The sequence below is a fragment of the Solanum tuberosum genome, unplaced genomic scaffold, assembly GCF_000226075.1.
Source record: "Solanum tuberosum cultivar DM 1-3 516 R44 unplaced genomic scaffold, SolTub_3.0 scf00145, whole genome shotgun sequence".
NCBI lineage: Eukaryota > Viridiplantae > Streptophyta > Magnoliopsida > Solanales > Solanaceae > Solanum > Solanum tuberosum.
This window is the reverse complement of record NW_006239069.1, coordinates 456,042-468,920: the sequence shown is the minus strand read 5'-3', so window position 1 is coordinate 468,920 and position 12,879 is coordinate 456,042. Positions and strand designations below refer to the sequence as shown.

The 12,879-nt window shown below is 38.0% G+C and overlaps 1 protein-coding gene and 1 long non-coding RNA gene across 2 annotated transcripts in view; one reads left to right on the top strand and one right to left on the bottom strand.

Moving 5' to 3' along the window:
* The window catches only part of LOC107061503 (uncharacterized), a 41,395-nt gene that overhangs the window by 18,643 nt on the left and 9,873 nt on the right, over positions 1 to 12,879 (top strand). The window contains exon 2 of the long non-coding RNA XR_001474021.1: positions 7,612 to 7,708. This is a non-coding gene — a long non-coding RNA (uncharacterized lncRNA). The remainder of the gene's footprint in view (positions 1 to 7,611; positions 7,709 to 12,879) is intronic.
* Positions 1 to 12,879, bottom strand: part of LOC102585059 (agamous-like MADS-box protein AGL27) — a 35,116-nt gene that overhangs the window by 12,669 nt on the left and 9,568 nt on the right. The gene's annotated exons all lie outside the window — the stretch shown is intronic.

Sequence of the window (12,879 nt, the reverse complement as noted above, 5' to 3'; positions counted from 1 at the left end):
GAGACATATTCAGATGTAGAAAATGCCTCTCAAATTTTTGAGTTAAAAATTAAACTATGGCAAGCTAAGCAGGGTGAGAATGAAGTCACTACTTATTATAATGAAATGGTGTCCTTGTGGAGTTAGACCAGTGTTACAATGATGAATGAGAGTGTTCTGTGGATAGTGTGAAAGAGAAAAAAAAGGAAGAAAATGAGAGAGTTTACCTTTTTTTAGCAGGATTAAACCGAGAGTTTGACAAGGTCAGGTCACGAATCCTAGGAAAAAATCCTCTGCCCTCACTTCGTGAAACATTTTCTGAAGTTAGGAGAGAGGAAACTAGGAGGAAAGTTATGTTAAAACCTGATTTAAATGTTGAACTAAAACCTGTTATAGACTCTTCAGCTCTTATAAGAGTGAAGAATGGAGAGGACAAAAACAAAAGGCCATGGTGTGATCATTGCAAAAAATATTGGCACACCCGTGAAACATGTTGGAAGATTCATGGAAACCACTAAACTGGAAGAAAAAGGGAGTTGATGATTGTGGCTTTCAATCTCAAAATGGTCAGGCCCTCCAAACAACTTATTTTGATCAGGGGCAGCAACCTTCTCCAGAAACATCTCCATTTACAAGGGAACAATTGGAAATTCTGCACAAACTCCTTCAATCTCCACAATTTCGTGCAAATGCACAAAATTCTTCTAATCCTTCCTGTTCTTTTGCTCAAATAGGTACTGTATCGTCTGCTTTTCTTAGTACCAATTCCAATCAAATAGATTCTTGGATCATAGATTCAGGAGCTAGTGACCACATGACTGGAAGTTCCCGTTTTTTCTCTACATACACTCCTTGTGCAGGGAACAATAAAATCAAGATAGCTGATGGTTCCTTCTCTGCAATTGCTGGAAAAGGAACTATTAAGCTATCACCATCTCTTATACTTCATGATACTCTTCATGTTCCAAAGCTCTCTTGTAATCTAGTTTCTGTCAGTAAATTAACCCGTTCTCTTAATTGTCGTGCTATTTTTGATTCCGATTTGTGTGAATTTCAGGAAAAGGTCTCGGGGAAGATGATTGGCAGTGCTAGAGAATCAGGAGGTCTTTATTTTCTTGACAACAGGAACAACTCACTACAACTGAATCCTATTTGTTTGAACTCTACTTTTGTTTTGAATAAAGTCATGCTTTGGCACTATAGGCTTGGAAATCCAAGTTTTTATTATTTAAGACATTTGTTACCTCAGTTATTTAGAAATAAAAATCCATACTTATTCCAATGTGAATTTTGTGAAATGGCTAAGCATCACCGATCTTCTTTTCCTTCTCAAAGATATCAGGCTTCAAAACCTTTTACAATGATTCATAGTGATGTTTGGGGTCCGTCTAGAATCTCAACAATGTTTGGGAAACGGTGGTTTGTATATTTTATTGACGATCATACTAGATTGAGTTGGGTTTTTTTATTGAAGGACAAATCTGAGGTTAAAAATGTGTTTGAGACTTTCTATGTCATGGTGGAAACACAGTTCAATGAGAAAATCAAGATTTTTCGGAGTGAAAATGGCCGTGAATTTTTTAATGAACAATTGGGAAGTTTTTTAGAAAAACTGGGGTAGTACACCAAAGCTCTTGTCCAGATACACCTCAACAAAATGGTATCGCCGAAAGAAAGAATAGACACCTTTTAGAGGTAACGAGAGCTTTAATGTTTACTAGTAAAGTTCCACAACACCTTTGGGGAGAGGCTCTCTTGACTGCCACTTACCTTATTAATAGGATGCCATCTCACCCTCTTGAATTTAAGACACCTTTTAAAGTTTTCAAAGAAAGTTTTCCTAGTTCTAGGTTAACTACAGATCTGCCTCTGAGGGTTTTTGGTTGTACAACATTTGTTCATGTCCATAATCGTAGTAAACTTGAACCGCAGGCTAAGAAGTGTATTTTTGTAGGATATGCCCCAAGTCAAAAGGGATATAAGTGTTATGATCCACATGCTAGGAAGACAATTGTTACAATGGACCTAACTTTCTTTGAGTCGCAACTCTGTTTTACTACTCATCTTCAGGGGGAGTATCATGTAGATGAAGATTCTTTTTTTTGTGATATTGAGGAAACTAGATATCAAGCAAATGAAGAGCCTGATATTACAATAAATACTGATGTGAGAGATGTAGGAGAAGATATGAATAAGTGTGATCCAAGAGATGATAAGGACCAAAGTGACTTAAATGATAAAAACTCAGAAATTGAACTTGAACCTGTAGCGCCTTCAAATGACAAAAATAAAATGGGAATAGAGAACAAAAAACAGAAATGCAGGTGTATTCGAGAAGGAACTGAACTCAAGAAAAAAAGACCGAAGATTCTCAACACTGCCAAAAATCAGTCCCACCAGACCTCACTGTAATTCAAGGTACTCTTCCAACTAATTCTATTTCTAATTCCTTAGATCTAGATCTACCTATTGCGAAACGCAAAGGTGTTAGATTTACTTCTAAATATCCTATGTCTATGTTTGTGTCCTACAAAAAGTTGTCTCCTAGTTATTCAGCCTTTACTTCACAACTCTCTAGTGTGGAGATTCCAACAAATGTGCATGATGCTCTACAAGTTCCCGAGTGGAAGGAGGCTATTTTGGAGGAATTGCGAGCTCTTGAAACAAATGAGACATGGGAGTTAGTGGATTTACCCGAGGGAAAGAAACCAGTGGGTTGTAAATGGGTGTTCACCACCAAACTCAAATCAGACGGATCCTTGGAAAGGTATAAGGCCCGCCTAGTAGCTAAGGGATTCACGCAGACATATGCTATTGACTATCTCGAGACGTTTGCTCCAGTAGCTAAGCTAAACTCAATTAGAGTTCTGTTGACAATCGCAGTAAATCTCGACTGGTCTCTTTAGCAATTGGATATGAAGAATGTTTTCTTGAACGGGCACCTAGAGGAAGAAGTCTATATGGATCCCCCACCAGGTTTTGATGGGAAGTACAAGTCAAAGATATGTAGGCTTAGAAGATCTCTTTATGGTCTAAAACAATCTCCAAGGGCTTGGTTCGAAAGGTTTACTCAATTTGTGAAAAAGCAAGGGTATGTGCAGGGACAAGCAGATCACACAATGTTTACTCGACATTCACTGGAAGGAAAACAACCGTTCTTATAGTGTATGTTGACGATATTATCCTCACAGGAGATGATGTGGTTGAGATAAAAAATCTAAGGGAACGCCTTGCCTTAGAATTTGAGATAAAGGACTTAGGCCCGCTAAAGTACTTTCTTGGCATGGAGGTTGCACGATCGAAGAAAGGAATTATAGTGTCACAAAGGAAGTATGTTCTTGATCTGTTAAAAGAAACAGGAATGAGTGGTTGTAGACCAATTGAAACTCCAATTGATCCAAATCTGAAATTTGTAAAGGAAGGAAAATTGATTTATAAGGGCCAATATCAGAGATTGGTAGGCAAGTTGATTTACTTGTCACATACTAGACCTGATATTTCCTTTGTTGTGAGCCTAGTCAGTCAGTTCATGCATTCTCCACGAGAAGAACACCAAGAAGTTGTGTATCTAATCCTAAGGTATCTAAAAAGTTCACCTGGGAAAGGGTTGTTCTTCAAGAAGAATGAGCAAAGAAGTCTTGAGGCTTATACGGATGCAGATTGGGCTGGTTCATCTATTGATAGGAGGTCTACATCTGGATATTGTACATTTGTTTGGGAAATTTGGTGACATGGAGAAGTAAGAAGCAAAATGTGGTGGCTCGAAGTAGTGCTGAGGCTGAGTATCGATCCATGGCACACGGAATTTGTGAAATATTGTGGCTCAAGAGATTTTTGGAAGAACTAAGAAGACCTGTGAGTTTTCCAATGAAGTTGTATTGTGACAATAAGGCTGCCATAAGCATTGCTCATAATCCAGTTCAACATAATAGAACAAAGCATGTTGAAGTGGACAGACACTTCATTGAAGAGAAGATTGAAGATGGAAGTGTGTGCATTCCTTTTGTGCCAACAACAGAACAAGTTGCAGATATTTTCACAAAAGGTCTTTTCAGAACTACTTTTGAGTCCTTTGTGAGCAAGTTAGGCATGTTTGATATTTACATGCCAACTTGAGGGGGAGTGTTGAATGAGTAGGCAGATTTAGTCATAATCTGCTCCACCATTGAGCTGGCAGATTTGATTAGAATCTGCTCCACAAATAAAGCTGGCAGATTTGATTAGAATCTGCTCCACAAATAAAGCTGGCAGATTTGATTAGAATCTGCTCCACAAATAAAGCTGGCAGATTTGATTAGAATCTGCTCCACAAATAAAGCTGGCAGATTTGATTAGAATCTGCTCCACAAATAAAGCTGGCAGATTTGATTAGAATCTGCTCCACAAATAAAGCTGGCAGATTTGATTAGAATCTGCTCCACAAATAAAGCTGGCAGATTTGATTAGAATCTGCTCCACAAATAAAGCTGGCAGATTTGATTAGAATCTGCTCCACAAATAAAGCTGGCAGATTTGATGAGAATCTGCTCATGTGAATATGGGATTAGAATATATTATTCTAGGAAAATAGTTTAGAGGAAATCCCTTGATTCAAGGATTTCCTAAGAATTAGGGATTGATTAGTTTAATTGGTCTTTACTTGTTCTCTTATAAATATTGTACAAACACTATGAATAAAATATACTTTTGCAGTATCTAAACTTTCAGTTATCATCGTCTATCATCACCCAATTATGCCTCTGTATCGTCTTTGTCCTCTATCTCCATTTCTAAGACTACAGGTGAAGCACTTTCTCATTCTGGATGGAGGCAGGCTATGGTTGATGAGATGTCTGTTTTGCATAAGAGTGGTACTTGGGAGCTTGTCTCTCTTCCTGCAGGTAAATCTACCGTTGGTTGTCGTTGGGTTTATGCAGTCAAAATTGATCTAGACGGTCAGGTTGATCGGCTCAAGGCTCGCCTTGTTGGCAAAGGGTATACTCAGATATTTGGGCTAGATTATAGTGACACTTTTGCCCCTGTGGCTAAAATAGCATATGTTCGTCTTTTTCTATCTATGGTTGTCATTCGTCATTGGTCTCTTCATCAGTTGAACATTAAGAATGCTTTTTTGCATGATGATCTTGAGGAGGAAGTCTATATGGAGCAACCACCTGGTTTTGTTGCTCAGGGGGAGTCTAGTAGCCTTGTATGTCGATTGCGTAGGTCACTTTATGGTCTGAAGCAGTCTCCTAGAGCTTGGTTTGGGAAGTTCAGCACAGTTATTCAACAATTTGGCATGACTCATAGTGGAGCTGATCACTCTGTGTTTTATCGACATTCTGCAACAAATCGATGTATCTATTTGGTTGTGTACGTTGATGATATTGTTATTACTGGTAATGATCAAGATGGTATCACCAAATTGAAGCAGCATCTCTTTAAGCACTTCCAAACTAAAGACCTTGGCTAAAGACCTTGGCAGATTGAAGTATTTTCTCGGTATTGAGGTTGCTCAGTCTAGATCAGGTATTGTTATATCTCAACGCAAGTATGCCTTAGACATTCTTGAGAAGACGGGAATGATGGGATGTAGACCTATTGACACTCCTATGGATCCTTCTAGGACAGGGGGAGCCACTTAGTAATCCTGAAAGGTATAGACGACTCGTTGGAAAATTGAATTATCTCACAGTAACTAGACCTGACATCTCTTTTCCTGTGAGTGTTGTAAGTCAGTTTATGACTTCGCCTTGTAATAGTCATTGGGATGCAGTTGTTCGTATCCTGCGATATATAAAGTCAGCTCCTGGTAAAGGACTACTCCATGAGGATCGAGGCCATGAGCATATCACTGGATATACAGACGCTGATTGGGCAAGATCACCCTCTGATAGACGTTTGACATCCGGATATTGTGTTTTAGTAGGAGGTAATTTGGTGTCGTGGAAAAGTAAGAAACAAAGTGTGGTTGCTCGATCTAGTGCAGAATCAGAATATCGAGCAATGGCGACAGCAACTTGTGAGCTAGTTTGGATCAAACAGTTGCTGGGAGAACTAAAATTTGGCAAAGTTGATCAGATGGAACTTGTGTGTGATAATCAAGCGGCTCTTCATATCGCATCAAATCCAATATTTCATGAAAACACTAAGAACATTAAGATTGACTATCACTTTGTCAGAGAAAAGATACTCTCAGGAGATATTGTTACGAAATTTGTGAAGTCAAATGATCAGCTTGCAGATATCTTCACCAAGTCCCTCACAGGTCCTCGTATTAATTACATTTGTAACAAGCTAGGTACATATGATTTGTATGCACCGGCTTGAGGGGGAGTGTTAGAATAGAAATATGTATATATATTCCTACTTAGAATATGAAGAAGAATAGAAATAGGAATCCTAATTAGAAAAGGATTTCAATGTATTGTCTATAAATAGGGTCTCAATGTAACAATTTAGATACACAATTCAATATTATTTTTCCCATATATTTCTCACAGATAATATAGCCGATTCTTAGGGATTTGAATATTTAGTTACCATAGTTAGCTTATACTCTCCATGTATTAATATCATTGTTCTCTTTGAGTAATATACAAATTATTCTCAATATCTTATGAATTACATGGTATCAGAGCCAATGTTGAGTTGGTATTTTTTCTTTGCCAGAAGTCACTATGACTTCGCCAGAATCCACTGTGGCTTCACCGGAAGTGATTGAGATTTCCAAAATCTCTGTCACCACCCACTTAGCTACTTCCCACCATCTTAAACTCCTAGATCTCGGCAGCTGGAAGTCACTCGTGTGAGAGTCACGCTCCACTATTACCCTTTCCGGTGAGACTGCAGTAGTGATGCTGCATCAGATTTGGTGGTTGTTTGTTCAACAGACCACTACGATTTGGGAGACTTGCTTGTTTCTGACCAATAATCGGGTGGTCTCTCTGTGTCGGGCAACTCCTGGTAGTGTTTTGACATTTTTTTCCTAGGGATTTCTGCTAATATTTGATGTTTCGAGTTCACTCATGTCGTACAATTTTTACTGGCATTGGGATTTTGTTGTAGCATCATCAAGTTTTGCTCTTCAATCAACACTTCTACTTGGCTATTTATTTGATGATTTTCTGATTTTTCAGGAGCTATTTTTGGGTCTCTGATTTGTTGGATAGCTAGCCTTGAGTGGAATTGGTGTGGGGAAGAACTGTTACTTTGATTATTGATCCAAAATAGGTTACTGTCTATCTTGGGTATTGTCTAATTTTAAGATATAATCTGGTTGGACTAGTTGGTTTCTCCATCAATTCATTTTGGTATAGTAAGTATTTTTGTTGGGAAAATGACCGACTGTAATTAGAGAACTCAAAGGTCTAAAGTTGTCCATCAATTCATTTTGGTATAGTAAGTATTTTTGTTGGGAAAATGACCGACTATAATTAGAGAATTCAAAGGTCTAAAGTTGTTGGTGCTTGTAGTCCATTATCTAACAAAATGGTCCTAATTTCGGCAGAGGAGTTTATTAAATTCTCTCAATACCATAAATTCTTGAAGGATCCACTTAAGTTAATTCCTTTGTTGAATCAAATGAAACATATCTTATCACCTCTTCAAATAAACGGGATTTTGATTCGGGTGCCACAAATCACATGACAGGTAATCATAATATTTTTCTTGCTTTCAAGCACACAGAGCACCCTCTCTGATTACCAAAGCTGATGGATCAACTTGCAACAGTGTTGGATATGGGACGGTTAGACTAATCTTTTCTATTACTCTATCATTTGTATTAAGTCTACCAAAGTTGGCCTTTAATTTATTTTTGTTAGCCAAGTTACTAAGTTACTGGAGACTTTAATTGTTATATTTCATTCTTTCCCAATCATTGTTTGTTTCGCGATCATAAGACGAATCAGGTTATTGGTAAAGGACATGTATTTAACAATCTCTACTTCCTTGATGAATGGGAGCCTAGATTTGTTGCCTGCTCTACTGTTGTGTCTCTATATGAAGCACATTATCGGTTGAGACATCTTTCTCTACCACTATTAAAGAAGTAATGTCCTCAATTTCATAATACTTCTTCATTAGAATATGAGTCATGTCACCCCCAAGGCCTAGCTCAAATGGCAAAAGGTGGAGGATTTGTGGCTTAGGTCACAGGTTCAAGCCCCACACCATGCAAAGCGAAGCCCGGTATTTAAGTGGAGAAGGGTAGTGGGGCGGGCCCATTATCTCCGGAGTTTAGAAGGCTGTGATTGGTCCAAAGGGCGGGTCACAGACGGATTTCTCGGTTATCAAAAAAAAAAGAATGTGAGTCATGTCGATTTGCAAAACGTCATCGCAACTCATTAAGTCCAAGGGTTAATAAGCAGGTCAGCTTTTGAGTTAGTTCATTCTAATATTTGGGGACCATATCCTGTCATTTCCAAATTTGGGCATAAGTATGTTGTTACTTTTGTGGATGACTTGGATTTCTTCTATGCAGATCTGCTCGAAAGTGTTTACTCACTTTTGTGCCTTCTGTGTTGAAGTCAAAATACAATTCAATGCTTTGGTACGTATTCTAAGGAGTGACAATTCATATGAGACAACAGGCATTCTCCATCAGTCTTCATACGTCGATACACCTTCTCAAAATGGAGTTGCTGAGAGGAAGAATAGGCACTTACTTGAGACAGCTCGAGCTCTTTTATTCCAAATGAAGGTTCCTAAACAACTTTGGGCAGATGTGATCTCTCCAACTTGTTTTTTGATTAAGTGCATGCAATCTATTGTGTTTGGAAGCACATGTTATGTTCGAGATGTTCGACCATCTGTTACCAAGTTGAATGCAAAAGCATTGAAGTGTGTTTTTCTGGGCTATTCTCACCTTCAAAAGGGGTATTGATGTTATTCTACCAAACTTAGCAAATATTTGGTGTCAACTAATGTGGTATTTTCAGAGACTACCCCGTTCTTCTATGCACCTCCTTTTTCTACAAGTCAAGGAGAGAAAAATGAGTGGTTAGTCTATCAGGTCACTCATGTTTTGACAAAAGAATCAGATGTTGTCCCTCCATCTCTCAATTTTTCTATTAAGGACCAATCGACTATTGTTTCAGAAGCTCCTTCTCCATTTGATGTGGCAAGACCGCCAATTGTTCAAGTTTACTCGAAGAGGCGAGGGGTTGATGATACATGTCTTGCACCAATTCCTTTGTCATTAGATCCTCATTCATCTGATCCTCCACAAGATCTTGACCTCCCTATTGCTCTTCGCAAAGGTACACATAGTTTCAAATCCTGGTATTCCATTAGTAATTTGTTTCCTATGGCCACTTATCCTCTATGTCTAGATCTTTGATTGATTACTTCTCTAGACTCTATTTCTATACCCAAAAGGCCTTGAATCATTCTGGATGGTCTGATGCAATGCTTGACGAAATACATGCCTTAGAAGAAAATCACATGTGGGATTTAGTGGATTAACCCAAGGGAAAGAAATTAGTGGGATGTAATTGGGTCTTCATAGTGAAAGTTAAGATGGAACTATAGCAAGACTTAAAGTTAGACTTGTAGCTGAAGGGTATGCTCAAACATATGGGGAAGATTATTCACACATTCTCCCCAGTTGCCAAGGTCATTTATGTCCGCTTATTCATTTCTCTAGTTGCTTCTGAGAATTGGCCTTTACATAAGTTAGATATTTTTTTATTTTTTTTCGATGACCTAGAAATCCGTCTGTGACCTGCCCTTTGGACCAATCACAGTCTTCTAAACTCGGTGGATAATGGACCCGCCCCTCTACCCTTCTCCACTTAAATACCAGGCTTCGCTTTGCATGGTGTGGGGCTTGAACCTGCGACCTAAGCCACAAATCCTCCATTTTTTGCCACTTGAGCTAGGCTTGGGGGCCATAAGTTAGATATTAAGAATGCATTCTTTCATGGTGGTCTTCGAGAAGATGTGTATATGGAGCAAAACCACCTGGTTTTATTGCTCAGGGGGAGTATGGGGAGTCTGTCATATGAAGAAGTCCTTGTATGGATTGAAGCAGAGTCCTCGAGCTTGGTTTGGAAAGTTCAATAAGGTAGTTCAGAATTTTGGGATGAAAATGAGCAAATGTAATCACTCGTTCTTTTACCAACAACCAACATCTGGCACTATCCTCCTTGTTGTATATGTTGATGACATTGTCATCACAGTAAGTGATTATGTGGGAATCTCTTCCCTCAAATCTTTCTTGCATACTAGGTTTCATACAAATGACTTGGGTCCGTCGAAATACTTTTTGAGAGTAGAAGTAAACAGAAGCAAGAAGAGAATTCTTCTGTCTTAGAGAAGTATATCCTTGACCTGCTTGCAGATATCAGAAAGTTAGCAGCCAAACCCTGTAGTACTCCAATGGTTCCCAATGTGCATTTTATGAAAGATGATGGTGATTCTTTTGATGATCTCGAGAGATATAGAAGGTTAGTTGGGAAGTTAAACTACCTTATTGTGACTCGTCCAGATATTGCTTTTGCGATAAGTGTTGTTAGCCAATTCGTGTCTGCACCTACGATCAAACATTAGGAAGCTTTGGAACAGATCCTATGTTACTTAAAAGGAGCTCCTAGACTTGGCATATTGTATAGCAATCACGATCATACTCGTGTGGAGTGTTTTGGAGATGCTGGACTTGGCATATTGTATAGCAATCACGGTCATACTCGTGTGGAGTGTTTTGCAGATGCTGACTAGGCTGGATCCAAAATTGATAGAAGATCTACTACAGTCTATTGTGTTTTTGTTGGAGGGAACCTAGTATCATAAAGGAGTAAGAATTAAGGTATTGTATCTCGATCCAATGCACAATCTGAATATAGAGCTATGTTACAGTCTATATGTGGATACATCATCTTTTATCTGAAATTGGGTTGAAACATCATACCCTAGCATAACTCTAGTGTGATAATCAAGCTTCTCTTCATATTACCTCAAATCCGGTGTATCGCGAAAGAACTAAACATATTGAAGTTGATTGTTGTTTTATTCGTGAGAAGATTCAGGAGAATTTGATTTCCTTTGGCTATGTGAAGACAAGAGACCAACTAACTGATTTGTTTACAAAAGCGTTGAATGGAACTCGAGTTGATTACCTTTGTAACAAGCTGGGCATGATCAATATCTATGTTCCAGCTTGAGGGGGAGTGCTACAGAATCTGTATAATAATGAATATAGATAATATAGTTGATTTTAGGGATTTGAATATTTCGTTACCATAGTTGGCTTATTCTCTCCATGTATTTATATCATTGTTCTCTTTGAGTAATGTACAAGTTATTCTCAATACCATACGAATTATATGGAATTTTCACAACACATGTGTTTGGCCTAATCAACATTGAATTCACATTTTCAATTCATTAGACAAAAGTTCAACATGTCACACACGTTGTCCATTCTAACCAATGGAAAATTGATAATTTAATCATCTTCTTGATTAAAGTAGGTGTCTCATCATAAATGTTAGAACATGAATAGGTTTATACAATCCTATTAGAATAGAAATAGGTTTATACAATCCTATTTAGAATAAGAATAGGAATAGTAAATAGTATTAGTAGGTAAAGGTTTGTATTCTACTGTCTATAAATATGATCTCAATGTAATAATGTACACACAACAGCAATTCAATAATATTCTTCTCTTATATTTCTCACATGGTATCAGAGCCTCTACGATCTTGGTAGAGAATCAAAGAGCTTTCGCAGCCGACGGGTGGCTATTACCCATATATGTTGTCCGTCTGGCCAATGATTATGTTAACAAAAGTAGGATCAATGATATATGCATGAACATATTCAAGGGAAGAAAACTCAGTTAAACAGGTCACCGTGCGTCAATTTCCGGTGATTTTCTAGGACTGTTTTATGTCCACCCCATATCTGTCGGTATTTGTGTAGCACTGTGCCATCTTTTCGGTGACTAATTTTTCATATTTAATTTGTGTAGCACCGTTCCATCTTTCTGGTGACTACCTTTTTTTGCATATTTGATTTGTGTAGCACCGTGCATCTCTCTGGACTACTTTTCATATTTAATTTGTGTAGTATCGTGGATTTTTCCGAACTACTTTCTCACATCTAAGTTGCATAGCACCGTGTGTCTTTTCAGTGACTCCTAAGATTTGATTTATTTGATTTGCATAGTTCCATTCGTCTTTCCGGTGACTCCTCAAATCTGATTTCTGTAGGGTTGTGCCATCACTCTGACCCTACCCATATTATTTCTCTTTTCCAATAGGGTCGTGCCATCAATCCGACCTTTCCTAAATAATTTCTATTTTCTAGTTGGGTCGTGCCATTATTCCGACCCTACCCATATAATTTTATTTCTTAGATTATGACCACTTTCAGCCATCAAATCTAATACTCCGGCGTATGAGCATGTTTCGGCCAATTTTTGGTGACTTTCTTGTTTAATATAGACTCATCTATTGATTCCAACACGATATATATACTTTACTTTATACTAGATTTTGAGCACTTTGTTGCTCGGGGGAATTTAGTGCCTTGTATGTCGATTATGTGAGTCACTCTATGGTCTGAAACAGTCTTTGCAAGTTTAGTTTGGGAAGTTCAACACTGTAATTTTATCACTCTGTGTTTTATTGACATTATGCATCAAATTTAGTATTTCATGAGAAAATTAAGCACATTGAGATTGACTGACATTATGCGTCAAATCCAATATTTAATGAGAAGACAAGCACATTGAGATTGACGGTCAAATTTGTGAAGTCGGCTGATCAACTTGCAGATATCTCACCAAGCTCTTCATTGGTCCTCGTATTAATTACATTTGTAACAAGCTACGTACATGAATTGTATGCACTAGCTTGAGGGGGAGTGTTAGAATATGAATAGGTTTATACAATTCTATTAGAATAGGAATAG